Source organism: Colobus angolensis, unplaced genomic scaffold (genome assembly GCF_000951035.1).
Source record: "Colobus angolensis palliatus isolate OR3802 unplaced genomic scaffold, Cang.pa_1.0 Scaffold103, whole genome shotgun sequence".
Taxonomy (NCBI): domain Eukaryota; kingdom Metazoa; phylum Chordata; class Mammalia; order Primates; family Cercopithecidae; genus Colobus; species Colobus angolensis.
This window is the reverse complement of record NW_012111253.1, coordinates 3,188,737-3,204,101: the sequence shown is the minus strand read 5'-3', so window position 1 is coordinate 3,204,101 and position 15,365 is coordinate 3,188,737. Positions and strand designations below refer to the sequence as shown.

Sequence of the window (15,365 nt, the reverse complement as noted above, 5' to 3'; positions counted from 1 at the left end):
CAAAGGCAAAAATAGACTAATGGAATTACATCAAACTAAAAAGCTTCTGCACAGCATAGAAAACGATCAACAGACTGAAGAGAAAACTTACAGAATGGAAGAAGATATTTTCAAGCTATCTATCTCACAAGGGGTTAATAACCAGAATATGTAAGAAACTCAACTCAATAGCAAAAACAGAAAACAAAAATAATCCAATTAAAGATGGGCAAATGATCTGAATAGATATTTCTCAAAAGAAGACATACAAATGGCCAAGAAGTATATGGAAAAAATATTTGACATCACTCATTATCAGAAAAATGCAAATCAAAGCCACCATGGGATCTTATCTCACTTCAGTTAAATGGCTATTATCAAAAAGACAAACAATAACAGATGCTGGTGAGGATGTGGAGAAAAGGTAATGGTTTTACACTGTTGGTGGGAATGTTAATTAGTACAGTCACTATGGAAAACAGTATGGAGTTTCCTCAAAAAACTTAAAATAGAACTACCATATGATTCAGATATCTGACTGCTGGGTATATATCCAAAAGAAAGGAAGTCAATTTAGCAAAGAGATATCTGCACTCCCATGTTTGTTGCAGCATTATTCATAATAGCCAAGACGTGGAATCAACTTAAGTGTCCATCAAAGGATGAATAAATAAAGTATGGTATTCAATAACGTTCAAACTGAGAGCCATATCTGTAAAGAAATCATAGATAACACAAACAAATGCAAAAACATTCCATGATCATGAATTGCAAGGATCAATGTAGTTAAAATGGCCATATTGGCTAAAGCAGTAAACAGATTCAATGCTATTCCTTTCAAGCTACCCATGTCATTTCTCACAGAACAACAACAACAACAACAGCAGCAAACTATTCTAAAATTCATATGGAACCAAAAAGGAGCTCGAACAGCCAAAGCAGTACTAAGGAAAAAGAAGAAAGCTGGAGTTGTCTCATTACTCAACTTCAAACTATACTACAAGCCTTCAGTAACCAAAACAGCATGGTACTGGTACAAAAACAGACACACAGACCAATGGAATGTCATAGAGGACCCAGAAATAAAGCCATGCAACTATAGCCATCTAATCTTTGACAAAGTCAACAACAATAAGCAGTGGGGAAAGGATTCCATATTCAATAAATGGTACTAGGATAGCTGGCCAATCATATGCAGAAGAATGAAACTGGCTCCCTATCTCTTACCATATACAAAAATTAACTCAAAATGGATTAAAGATTTAAGCATAAGGCCTCAAACTTTAGTAATCCTAGAACAAAACCTAGCAAATACCTTTCTGGACATCAGCCTTGGGAAAGAATTTATGACCACATCCTTAAAAGCAATTGCAGGCTGGGTGTGGTGGCTCATGCCTGTAATCCCAGCACTTTGGGAGGCCGAGGAGGGTGGATCACTTAAGGTCAGGTGTTTGAGACCAGCCTGACCAACATGGTGAAACCCCGTCTTTACTAAAAAAAATACAAAATTAGCCAGGTGTGGTAGCGCACTCCTGTAATCCCAGCTACTTGGGAGGCTGACGCAGGAGAATCACTTGAACCTGGGAGGCAGAAGCTGCAGTGAGACGAGATCCTGCCATTGTATTCCGGCCTGGGCAGCAAGAATGAAACTCTGTCTCAAAAAAAATAAAAGCAATTGCAACAAAAACAAAAATTGAAAAGTGGAACCTAATTAAACTAAAGAGCTTCTGCACAGCAAAAGAAACTATCAACAGAGTAAACAACCTAGAGAGTGGGAGAAAATATTTGCAAACTGTGCATCTGACAAAAGTCTAATATCCAGAATCTATAAAGAAACTATACAATTGAACAAGCAAAAAACAACCCCATTGAAAATGGACAAAAGACATGAACAGACACTTCTCAAAATAAGCCATACAAATGGCCAGCAAACATATGAAAAAATGTTCAACATCACTAATAATCAGAGAAATGCAAATCAAAACCACAGTGAGATACCATCTCATACCAATCAGAATGGCTATTATTAAAAAGTCAAAAAATAGGCCGAGTGTGGTGGCTCAAGCCTGTAATCCCAGCACTTTGGGAGGCCGAGGCAGGTGGATCACGAGGTCAGGAGATCAAGAGCATCCTGGATAACATGGTGAAACCCCATCTCTACTAAAAATACAAAGAAGATTAGCCAGGTGTGGTGGCGGGCACCTGTAGTCCCAGCTACCTGGGAGGCTAAGGCAAGAGAATGGTGTGAACCTGGGAGGCGGAGCTTGCAGTGAGCGGAGATCGCACCGCTGCACTCCAGCCTGGGCAACAGAGCAAGACTCTGTCTCAAAAAAAAAAAAAAAAAGTCAAAAAATAGCAGATGCTGGCAAGGTTGCAGAGAAAAGGGAATGCTTATATGCTGTTCAAGGGAATGTTAGTTCAGCCACTGTGGAAAGCAGTTTGGAGATGTTTCAAAGAACTTAAAAATAAAAGAGAATTGCCATTTGACCCAGCAATCACATTGGCTGGGTATATATGCAAAAGAAATACATCGTTTTACCAAAAGACTAATGCACTCATATGCTCATCACACCACTATTCACAATAGCAAAGACATGGAATCAACCTAGGTGCCCATCAACGTGGACTGGATAAAGAAAATGTGGTATATATACACCGTGAAATATGATGAAGCTGTCAGATACAACAGACTGTTTCCTTTGCAGCAACATGGATGCAGCTGGAGGCCATTATCCTAAGTGAACGTTATAACACAGGAACAGAACACCAAACACCACATGTTCTTGCTTATAAGCGGGAGATAAACAATGGGTATTTGTGGACAATAGACACTGAAGACTACTGGGGAGGAGGTAGGAGGGGAGCAGGGGTTGAAAAACTACCTATTGGGTACTATGCTCAGTACCTGGGTGATGGGATCAATAGTATCCCAAACCTCAGCATCATGCAATATCTTCAGTTCACAAACCTGCACATGTACCTCCTGAATCCCAATATAAAAGTTGAACTTATTTTTAAAATGTGGTACATATACACAATGGAATATTATTTGGTCAAAAAGGAATGAAATTCTGTCATTTTCAGCAACATGGATGGAACTGGAAAACGTTATGTTAAGTGGAATAAGCCAGGCACAGAAAGACAAATATTGTCTGTTCTCACTCATGTGTGAGCAAAAAAGTTGATCTTAAAGAGGTAGAAAGTACAATGATGGTTGCCAGACGCTGAGAAGGGTAATGGGGATGGGAGGGTGAAGAGTGGTTGACTAATGGATATAAAAGTACAATGAGATAGGAAGGAGTAAGTTCTACTGTTCAATAGCACAGTAGGGTGACTATAGTTAACAGTGATTTACTATATATTTCAAAATAGGAGATTCGAAATGTTCCCAATACAAAGAAATGATAAATGTTTGAAGTGATGGATATCTTAATTACCCTGATTTGATCACTACACATTGTATGCATGTATCAAAATATCACATGTATCCCATAAATATTTACAGTTATTATGTATCAATAAAAATCTTTAAAAAATAACTAGGGTAATCATAATATACAGTCAGTTTTCATTATTCATGGATACTGTATTTACAGATTTGCTTGCTTTCTAAAGTGTATTCATAACACTAAAATATATACTTCTGGTGCTTTTGCCATTGTTCATAGACATGCTCAGAGTGACAAAAAATTTTAGCCACTCAACATGCATTCTCCTTGCTTAGGTTGAACAAGGCGACACCCTGCCTACTTGTTTCAGCTCTTACACTGTAAACAAGTGTTCTTTTCATGGTCTATTTACTGCCACATTTTCCCCATTTTTGTGCTTTTACTTAATGATTTTGCTGTTTAAAGTGGCCTCCATGTGTAGTGCCGAAGTGCTGCCTATTATTCATAAACACAAGAAGGCTATAATATTTATTTTTCTTTTTTTTTTTTGAGACGGAGTCTCGCTCTGTCGCCCAGGGTGGAGTGCGGTGGCGCGATCTCGGCTCACTGCAAGCTCCGCCTCCCGGGTTCACGCCATTCTCCAGCCTCAGCCTCCGGAGTAGCTGGGACTACAGGCGCCCGCCACCACGCCCGGCTAATGTTTTGTATTTTCAGTAGATAACGGGGTTTCACCGTGTTAGCCAGGAGGGTCTCGATTTCCTGACCTCATGATCTGCCCCCCTCGGACTCCTAAAGTGCTGGGATTACAGGTGTGAGCCACTGCGGCCTATAATATTTCTTAAAAAGAAAATATATATGTCAGATAAGTCTCCTTCAGGTGTGAGATAGTGCTGTTGGCCGTGAGCTCAATGTATAATCTATAACTATATGTTAATGTATAATGAACCAACAGTACACATTAAATAAGGTGTCTTTAAACAAGAACACACAGAAAACAAGGTAATATATTTATTTGTTGATAAAAATGTGACCAGAGCCTTGCCGGAACCTGACCTTATGTTTTCCCTAGGAGTGATAGTTCAGTATTCACCAATTTGGTGTTTGCAGTGAATTTATAGAACATAACTACTGTGCATAACAAGAATAGACTCTATTAAATAAAATACTTTGGGAAGTGAAAGATGGCAAGTATGGACAACAGATACAGGCTGGGGCTGCCCTGGACACCCCACTAATAAGATTATATCTAATGTGTTGTAGCCAACTCCCACTAACCTGCAGAGCTGATTGTGGGCGTCCCTTTCCAACTTCACATTCGTTGATTGCACATTGCTAGCTTGTTATTGGCCATTGTGGGAGTATTGACACCATGGAAATAGTCAAACCTTGTAAATCATGGATTTTTTTTTTCCCCCAGGAGAGCCAGTTGTTAAACATTTACCAGCACACCACTGACTATAACTCTTCCTTTCTGTAATTCTCCCCTCAAATTTTTCACCAGTTGGAGGGATCTTTCCTCAGGTCATTGATTATCCCATATGCGGCCTAGGAAATGGAATTAATTTCTGTCTCTAGTTAATTCCTTTTTTGAACACTTCTTCTCAAGTGGAATCGGCTAGGAAGCCCCAAATATCCCAAACACAACCATGACAAAATGTGATGAATGATCTAGATCTCACCAAATATGTTGAATTGCAGGGAAGCTACCAGCAATGATATCAGCTGCCTGCAGCGCTGGAGAGAGGAATGCTAAGGCAGATGCCTGGAAGTGTGTGGCAAAACCCCATGCTTTTTGTCTTTGTCTGCTGATGCCCATTGCCTTCTATTGTGGAATAATAGCTCCTCCTTCATTCCACTTTCAATGTCTCTCATATCAAACTCTAACTGGAACTGTGATGGCAAAAGAATCTGGGAAATATAATTTCCAGGCTTTCAGTCCTTGTGGTACAAGAAGGTGTGGATAATAATGAATATCAGTAAACTCTATGTGGCATGGAAGGTAAATAACTCTGCTATTAATATATATTAATAAATTATTCAATAAATAAATATGCAAAGCACCATGCTAGGGCAGTAATTTTCAAATTATGGGTAAAAATCTATAGTTGGTTGTAATATAAATTTATTATGTTGTGTTCGATATTATTTTTAATACAATTAAAGCAGAATAGAATAGAAATATCAAAGTGCATCACACATAGTTTGAGTAAATTGTTTTTCTAAAACTTTTAGATAGATAGATGTATGTATCTACTTGTTTGCTAAGTAAAATGCATTTCTTACTGTCAATTACAGTCAAAATTTTTTTTAAAATGTTGCTTTAGAACAGGGATCAGCAAGCCTTTTCTGTAAAGGGCCAAGTAGTAAATATTTGAGGTTTTGAGAACCATACAGTCTCTGTTGGAGCTACTCAGCTCTGCCTCTGTAGTGTGAAAACAGCATATATAATAAATGAATGAGCATGCCTGTGTTCCCATAAAACTTTATATACAACAACAGGTAGGTGACCAGTAAGATGTGACTAACAAGCCATAGTTTGCCAACTCCTTATTTAGAGCAGTGCTTTTCAAACTATCTGCATTAAAGCACCAGTTCTGTTGTTCTTTTTGTTCCTAATTAGTTGCAAGCCAGACCAATACATGGTTCTGCTGCCCAGGGCAAGTATACAGCTCACACCACATGCAAGTCATTCTAGCCAGTTCAACAACACTCAGTCTGGCCTGTGCCTTGTTCTACTAGACGAGTGTACTCATCATGCACTTAGACAGCATGGTAATAGTAAATTTCTACAAAAGATCTTAAATATGTACTCTCAATTTGTGTACTTATCTTGTTGCAAACTGGCAACCAACTGTTCCCAGACCAGCTCCTCTCCATGAACCACATCTCACTGCTTTAGAAAATACAAAGAAATAAAAGATACTGCCATTGTATTCAAAAGGTTTGTAAGCTAATGGAGATGAACTTGTTAACAAAGAGCAATAATACAAGGTAGAATACAATAGGTGCTATAATACAAAAGCTAGCTCATAGCACATATTTTTCCCAACCTAATTTACCTGTCTGGAATGGCATATGCCATTTACAAAATTTCAAATAAATTATTTAATGCATATCAGTCATTATTAAAACTTTGTATTTGATAATAAGATGTATGTGTGTATCACAATTTTACACACACACACACACATATATATATAAAAGAATATTTTACCATCTTTTTTGTTTTGAAAGGTGCTCTGTGAAATTTAAGAGGAAAAAGCCCTCTCATAGACATCATTATGAACAACTCTGTGAATGAAGACTTGGAAAACATCCAACTCAATTACTGCTGGAGCTGCGGTTGACCAACTAGAGACAGAAGCTATTGTTATTTCCATGTCAAATGGCTTGCTTCTGTCTCCAGTGAGAACCATTACTCTCCATATGCTAGTAGCAAAAATAATTTAGGAAATATTTTTAGATTTATAAATATATAATATGGTAGATGAGAGCCAGATCATAGTGCGACGGAGTCACACTTTTTGAAAGTTTCTGGCAATTCCCCCTCCCCATTCCCTCGAAAATGGACTGTTTTCTTGCTATTTCTTTTTCTGCCCAGCAAGGAGGGACTTCTGATGACAGACTGGTTTGAGAGCTTCTATGCTGGAGAATCGGAAGAAAATGGTGAAGTGGGGCGTGTGATCAAGAGTTGCATGGAATCCTGATTTGCTAGATGTGGCTAGATCCTTGCAAGCATGGGTTACTGATGTCAACTTCAATTTTAGTTATGTGAAATGTACTTCTTTGAAAGACAACACTATGTGAGGGATGGTTTTATAACAGTAATATTGTTGCCTTTAAACGAGTAGCATTAACTAGCAACGTTTTACCTTGTCATTTTCCTCCCTCAAAGTACTCAATGTTTGAAGCTAGATCTTCAAAATCTGTCAGAGCATTATCCATGCATTATCCATGTTTGCATGGATAATGCTGAAAGAATCCCATGAGTCATAGATTTTAACACTGTTTTTGGCTCTTACAATATTGACTCAATTAAAATTTGGGCATTTTCCCCTTTATAAGAACCTGTGAAATGAGGAAGAAATAATCAATATAATCTCAGTTTTACAAACAGATAAATTTAGATGCAAGAGATTAGATGCTTGATTTAGAGTCACTTGGTGAATTGGGTCCCCTGATAAATTAAATTACAAAACTGGCATGAACTCACAGAACTTTTTGTCCCAAAGAGAATGACTGGATGATTTTGGCAATTGGAACAGCTACAGACATAAGAATGAAGAGAAGCTTCAATCAGCTACTGATGTTCCAGCAAGCTCCTCATCCTAATATCCTGCCGTGAACACCAGCATGTTCCACAGAGACATTACTGTTAAAGAAGGATCTTTTGGGACTTTTTGTGCTTTGAAAAAGGCTTTACTCCACCTATATCCCAGACCCCCACCTCCAGCTTCTCCTCTGCTCACATATTACCCGAGAAATGTCATACTCTTCACTACTTTAAGTTGGACTGACATCTGGGGGGATTTGGGACAATGCATTTTTATAAAATAAAATTTTTATTTTATACAGTATGTTTTGAGGGGAAAAGACCCAGGAAATATCACCAGGACAAAAATGGGACAGAAAGAGGACAGAGTGTGAATTTTGTTTGAGTTTGTTTTTTATCATGCCATGAAATAGAAAGCTTGGAACTATTCTTGATAGTATACTCATGAATAAATGGGTCAGGGAGGAGCACTCTGAATCACTCCTGTCACTAATAAGAGAAGGGGAAGTTGCCAGGCTCTGAAATACTTCCGCATGGGCAACAGATCTATTAGGTAGATATTGTCCCTCTCCCTGCTGGCAGAACACGATTAATATCATGGGAAAAGCTCAAGGATGATTAGGAAGCACATATTTTATTTTTAAAAAGCCTAACTGTCTAAAACCTGAAATGTATGTATTTAATTTTCTCCAGAAATGGTTTGCAATCATCTTCCCTAGTCACTGCATTTTTCAGGATAGAGAAAGCTCATGCCTTTGTGTTTGTGGTACACTTCAAGTTCTTGGAGTGACTAATAGCACTGCATTCTTGGATGATTCAGGAGGATATTTAGTATTGTTAATGTATTATTTTAATAAGTAAATTTAAGGCAGACTATTTCTCCAGTTGAATTGCCTTTGTGAAATTCCACTGAGTCTTCCTAGTTTATATAATAAGGCTGACTCTGTTGGAAGGGTGACCTGCCTGCCTGGCCAGAGGGAAGAGAAATCGCTTTTTGACCTAAACTTACTCCTATCATTGATTTATTTTTCCAGATGCTTCAGCACAATCTTACTTACCTGGATCAGGGATACTGCAAGAAAGAAAGCATTGATCTGGATCAAGAACGGCTCCATATTGTGTTTCTGGTTTTTCTAAGGCAGGAATGCAAACTCAGCATCTGGCAAATGGGTTGTATACAACCTTTTTTAGGTCATAAACTTTTTTTTTTTTTTTTGTTGAGACGGAGTCTCGCTCTATCACCCAGGCTGGAGTGCAGTGGCCGGATCTCAGCTCACTGCAAGCTCCGCCTCCCGGGTTCCCGCCATTCTCCTGCCTCAGCCTCCCGAGTAGCTGGGACTACAGGCGCCCGCCACCTCGCCCGGCTAGATTTTTGTATTTTTTTAGTAGAGACGGGGTTTCACCGTGTTAGCCAGGATGGTCTCGATCTTCTGACCTCGTGATCCGCCCGTCTCGGCCTCCCAAAGTGCTGGGATTACAGGCTTGAGCCACCGCGCCCAGCCAGGTCATAAACTTTTTGAGTATCTGATGAAAGCTGTGTTGATCCAGGTCCTCTGAGATGGGGTTAACTGTGCAAGACAGTCATTGAGGGAAAGACCTGTGAGGGAAAATGGTGAGAGAGAGGTGGTTAGGAGTGCCATCTGACTCTTAGGGTAGGCCAGGAGTGCCATCAGACTGAGAAGGAGATTCTGACCCCCTGTGGAGGAGAGACGAAACGAAGGTAGGCTAGGTGGAAGTGCCTTAGACTTTAATGCATGTCTAAGAAACTTATGGCAAAGCTGATAAGGAGTCCTCAGGCCACAGGGGCAGGTCAGAGGAGTCCTGCATCTCCCATTGAGGTGCCTGCCCTAGTGTCCCTGCCGCACTTACTCATGGCTGAAAGCAGCAGGTGCGAGGCATGGCTTCAGTGAGTTGATGGATTTCAGAGCAGCAGCAAGTCAATTATAATCCTGACAGTCAGGTCTGAGAGGGACATTCTCATGGCTGCCACAGTCTCCTTGCACTGCACAGATCTACTTCACCACACAAGGTCAGGGAGCAGATCCTACAGGGTTTCCATGAACCTCTTTTTCTGAGGGAAAAACTTAGTAAAGGAAGGTTAATAAGACGAATTACAACCCCTGTTCTGCAGCAGGTCTTGAGGCTGCCTCTTCCTCAACCTTCACCTGTGCAGGTTTTACTGACTTTACCTGATGGTTTAATCCAAATCTTCATTCCTGAGAGGTCTGAGCCTTTGGGAATCATACGCTTCTGAGGTTGCAGTCACCACACTTGCCCACTCAAAGTCATAAATGGGCAAGAGAGTACCTGGAGGCACCAAAGTGTATTATCTGGGCAACACGCACACATTCTTCCATGCTCCAATTGTATAAAAACAGCCCTACTTCCTCCTGATGATCAGCATCAATTATCGCCATAATTGTGATCCCTCTTCTTGCCTGCTGGCTCCTGGACACAAGTAGTCCAAAGTGTCCTGGTGGCAGCCATAGCTTAGAGTTCCATGGGACCCTTCCTACACCCCTTGGCAAGAGTGGGCCCTCTTTGAGGAACATAACCACCAACTCTGCAGAACCCAGAGTTGATGAGACAAGAAGCACAACGTCCTCCAGTGGTAAGTGAGGCTACTCATGCTTCCACCCTTTGTCCTCTGGATCTATGTATTTTTTCCTACTGGGGACACAGCACCAGATAAAAGCCTCATATTTAATACATACACTGTATCCTGAAGGATGATGCCTCCTTCTTTCAGAGTGTTGCCTTCAAAGCAACAATTTAGTTACTTTCAAAGACCATTCCAGCATTGGTTGAAGCCGGCTGCCTCTGGACACTGTAGTACCTGATATGACCAGTGAATCTCATTATCATGGGGTCATTCTCACCCCTCCTTTGTAGTAACATGGGTCCTCTGGTCAGATGTTATGTTGCATAGGATTCCATGCTTATGAATCAGGACTTTCATAATCCCTCGATAGTGATGCTGGCTGAGATTCTGCAGGAAGTAACAGCAAACCTATGCCTAGAGTGGTTATCTATCCCTGTGAGGACAAACTGCTGGCCGTTGCAGAACGGAAGGCGCCCAGTGACAACTGACCAAGGGATAATGTCATATCTGGGAGCTCAGTATGGGTCTCTTTTGTTGACAGGTTGAATGTTCAAAGGCAGCATTAACTAGATCAGTCTTGGTAAATGGGATTCTGTGCTGTTGGCCTATGTCTCTGCCAACATGACCCCTCCGTGTAGATGCCCATGGTGCCCTGCTTGTGTGGCAGATATTTTCTGGTGGATAGTTATGTGTGATACAAAGATATTCATACTTTGTACCCACTCCCATATGTCCATCTACATACCCCTACCCCAGCACCCCTGGTCTCTGATCTAGTCTTCACTTTCAGGATTCTGACTAGATGGACAGACCATTGGCCACTGCCTGTGAATCTGTAAATATTATTATTTCAGGCCACTTCTTCCACAGAAAGTAGATGACTAGATGTACCACTTCAGCTTCCCATTCAGAAGATTTTCCCTCTCACTGTCTTTCAGGGCCACTTCTGAACGTGACTGCAATGAACCCATCATTCATGTTTAGCTTTCACTCACGTAAAAAAGCAGACTCATCTGTAAACCAAGAAAGAGGTTTATTCTCCTTCAGCTATTTATATGTGAACTCTCCTTCATATGGCTACAGGTGCAAACCAGGGAAGGAGAACTGGTGCATCATTTATGGATGATATGGGGGTCTGAGCTACCTGCTTATGCAATTTACTTGTGTTCTCGAGTCTTGCTTGGACTCCTTCCTAGATGTACCATTTCCATAGTATGATGGATTGATGGTAGGTCTATCTGACTTTATGACTTGGGTGGGTCAGAAGGAACCCAACTCATAATGAGTAGTTCTGGCTGCATGGTCACTTGACACCCATGGTCAAGTGTTTTGTCTTTATTGGGGCCCAGTAACATGCCGGGACTTGTTTCTCAAAAGGCATAACGTTTTTTGCTGCAGGTGGCAGGTCCTTGCTCCAGACTCCTAGGACCTACATTGTTTTGCTCCCACTGGAGCTTGCCATAAACTCCAGACTGTATCTTTTTCCACCATTAACAACTGTAATACCATATGGTCTGCTGGATTATATGGCCCAAGTGGCAAGACTGCTTGTACCATAACCTGGATCTGCTGCAGATTATATTCCTGCTCAGGATCCTACTCAAAGCCAGCAGCCTTGCATGCCACCTTGTATACAGGCTAGAGGAATATTCATAGGGGTGGAATGTGCTGCCTCCAGAACCCAAAGAGACCTATCAGGTGCTGGACTTCTTTCTCTACAGTAGGGCACGTAACATACAGCACTGTGGTTTACTTTAAAAGTTGTATCCAAGCATGATCCTGACCACTGAACTCCTCTATTGGGACACTTTACCAGGTCACTATCAGTGAAATCTTTAGCACTTTGTGCTAGGGACTATCCAAACCCCACCTGTTAACCAGGACAACTCCTGGTACCACGTGTATAGTCCAACTCCTCCAAGAAGTCGATACTACATGGGATTAGTAATGCAAGAGATTTATTAAGGACAGTGCCTATGAGGGAAAATTGGGAGGGAGCCAGGGAAGGCTCAAAGCAGATCTGACCCTGGGTGAAGGACAGAGAGAAGGGAGGAAGGAAGGAAGAGAGGAAGGTTGAGTGGATGCATCTTAGACTGAAGTACAGTTCTGAGGGAGTTCAGCAAGGCTGTCAGGGAGCCCTTGAGCCAGAGTTGCCATCAGAGGAGTCCTGCAATTGTCTTGGAGCAAGCTGTGGGCAGTGTAGCCTTGGGATCAACTCAGTATTGGATTTCAGAGTGCTGGGGCCATCAGTCAATATGTTCTTGGCAGTAGATCTGAGAGGTGCATATTCATGGCTTCCCAAAAAGCTCTGATTCCCATCACAGAAAAAAGTACTAATACACACATAAAATGCTGTGCCTAATTTTACACAGTTAATTGATCCACTCAGGTGTATTCATTGCCTCTCATGGGTGGTTAAGAAAACCTGTTTTCAGAGTTCATTGTTGATCTCACTTAGTAAGAATAGATTCTGTGAACTTTTATCTGGAGGATATGCAACACATCAAAAATCACTATAAATTAATTGCTGCTATGATTTGAATGTGTGTGTCCCTCCAAAATTCATGCATTGGAACTTAAACCCCAAGGTGATGGTTTTGGAAGGTAGAGACTTTAGGAGGTCATTAGTCCATGAGGGCTTCTTCATCGTGAATGGGATTAATGCTCTTTTAAAGAGGCTTTACACAGCATTCATGCCCTTTTGCCCTTCTGCCAAGTGAGTATATAGCAACAAAGCACCATCTTGAAAGCAGAGACAAAACCTCCACCAGACACTGAATCTGCTGGCACTTTGTTACTGGACTTCCTGCTTCCAGAACTGTGAGAAATAAATTTCTGTTATTTATAAATTACCCAGTCTGTGATATTTTGTTACAGCAGCAAGAATAAACAAAGACAACTTCTTAAGGAGATATATAGCCTCTTCATTTATAAAAAGGGATCATATACTCTTAATATAATGTAAAGTACTGTATGCATTGTAGATAATCTGAATTTGTCAAATGGGTATCAAATAAAGATACTACAAAATTGTCCCATGTTAGAAATAACTTTAGCAGTAGGAGTGAGAAGCAGCAATGGCTTTTCAATCTCTTGTTTTCCTCCTTTCCCCATCCTTCCCCTGGTCTTTCAATCTTGAACCCGTCTCTTTACTCGTAGTTTGGCAGAGCAGAAGTTTGGCGAATCTACCAATTGCAGAAGGTTCAGACCCTTATTCTAATAAAGAAGGTGCCCAATTTATTTAATCAAATAAGATGATTTAAAAGTGTAATTCCTCTTTGATAGGCAGTTCAGTTGAAGTGATGCAGTAGAATACATTTCCAAATCCAGACTAAAGACGATCTTGGGCAACTCATTTATTTCCTTTGCTTTGGATTTCCTTACCTTTCTTAATGTTTACAAATATATAGTTATTTATTTACTTATAATTTTAATTGAGATAAAATTTAAATACTCCCCAGTGCATAAATAGTAAGGCAACAGCTCAATACATCCTTACAAACAGTTAGGTAACCACCAACCAGATCAAGTTAAATTACTGGGTCATAGGACATATGTATGTTAGCTTTGCTAGGTACTGCTAAATAGTTCTGCAATGTGGTTGTACCAGTTTACAGTCCCATCAGCAAGGTATAAGAATTTTAGGGTCAGGCATGGTGGCTCAAGCCTGTAATCCCAGCACTTTGAGAGGCCGAGGTGGGCAGATCACGAGGTCAGGAGATCGAGACCATCCTGGCTAACACGGTGAAACCCCGTCTCTACTAAAAATACAAAAAAAAAAAAAAAAATTAGCTGGCATCTGTGGTCCCAGCTGCTTGGGAGGCTGAGGCGGGAGAATGGCGTGAACCCGGGAGGCGGAGCTTGCAGTGAGCAGAAACTGCACTCCAGCCTGGGCTACAAAGAGAGACTCCATTTCAAAAAAAAAAAGAACTTTAGCTGTTCCATATCTTATCCTTACATACACTAGGAACTGCAATTCCTTTACATTTTAGTCATTCTGGTGGGGATTTCCCACTTTTAAGTGAGACTAACTGAGCTACTATTACTCTGTATCACTCTGAGAGTCTCTTAGAAAGCTTGGGATTGTTTTATCCTGCTAGATACACAGAGTAGTGATGTGGTTTTGTTTTATTGACTACATGTTAAAGTATTCTTAGTTCTTTGGAAGAGAGCCTGACAGGCTGGAGTGCAGTGGCACAATCATGGCTCACTGCAGCTTCAACTTCCTGGGCTCAAGCAATCCTTCCACCTTAGTCTCCTGGGTAGCTGGGACTGCAGGCACATGCCACAACTACTGGCTTTTTGTTGTTGTTGTTGTTGTTGTTGTTGCTATGTTGCTCAGGCTGGTCTTGAACTCCTGGTCTCAAGCAATGCTCCTGCCTTGGCCTCCCAAAATGCCGGGATTACCGGATGAGCCACTGCAGCCGACTATGATAATTTCAAGTTCAAAATGATTATTCTTTTCTTCAACTTTTAGATTCAACTGCCAAGTCCTGCCAGTTTTCTCTTGGCTCAAATCTTCCATTTTCATGACTACTGCCCTAGTTCAGGGAACAAACTAGCCAGGAGACTGGTTTCCCAAATAAATCTATACAACACCACCAGATTAATCTTGAGGAAGCCCTGCTTTGATTATATCCCTCTTTAATGTCAAAATGTTCAATGTTCCCCAGTGACTGCAGGAAAAATTCTAAACTTAGTGCCTTGTTAATGAAGGTGCTCCTTAGTTTTGTGCTAACATACTAAAGACTTCCACAAACAAATCCTTCACTTCAAATCATGTGGACTACTCACTGACCATCAAACATTCTCATCTCACACATTTACTCACAGTCATACCAACTGGAATGTCCTTCTTTTTCTTTGCCCACCCAAATGTTGCCAGTCCCTCAATGATCAAGTTGCATCCATCCACTGACCTGAAGGGGTTCCTTATCAGTCTTGCAGGTGGCATTTTCTCACTCCTCTTAGGTCTTGTGGCATTTCATAATTGTATAACACAGAACAAATATTTACAGAGTGGCAACAGAATGCAAGGTGATATGGTAGATTTGAAAATAAATGATATACTCCTTGAACAGAAAGCGCTCAAAATGTGAGATAACAGTAAAAACGGAAAGTT

General features: G+C 40.7%; 1 pseudogene; it reads right to left on the bottom strand.

Moving 5' to 3' along the window:
* The window catches only part of LOC105512243, a 40,852-nt pseudogene extending 32,096 nt beyond the window's left edge, over window positions 1-8,756 (bottom strand).
* Window positions 8,757-15,365: the final 6,609 nt, after the last annotated feature.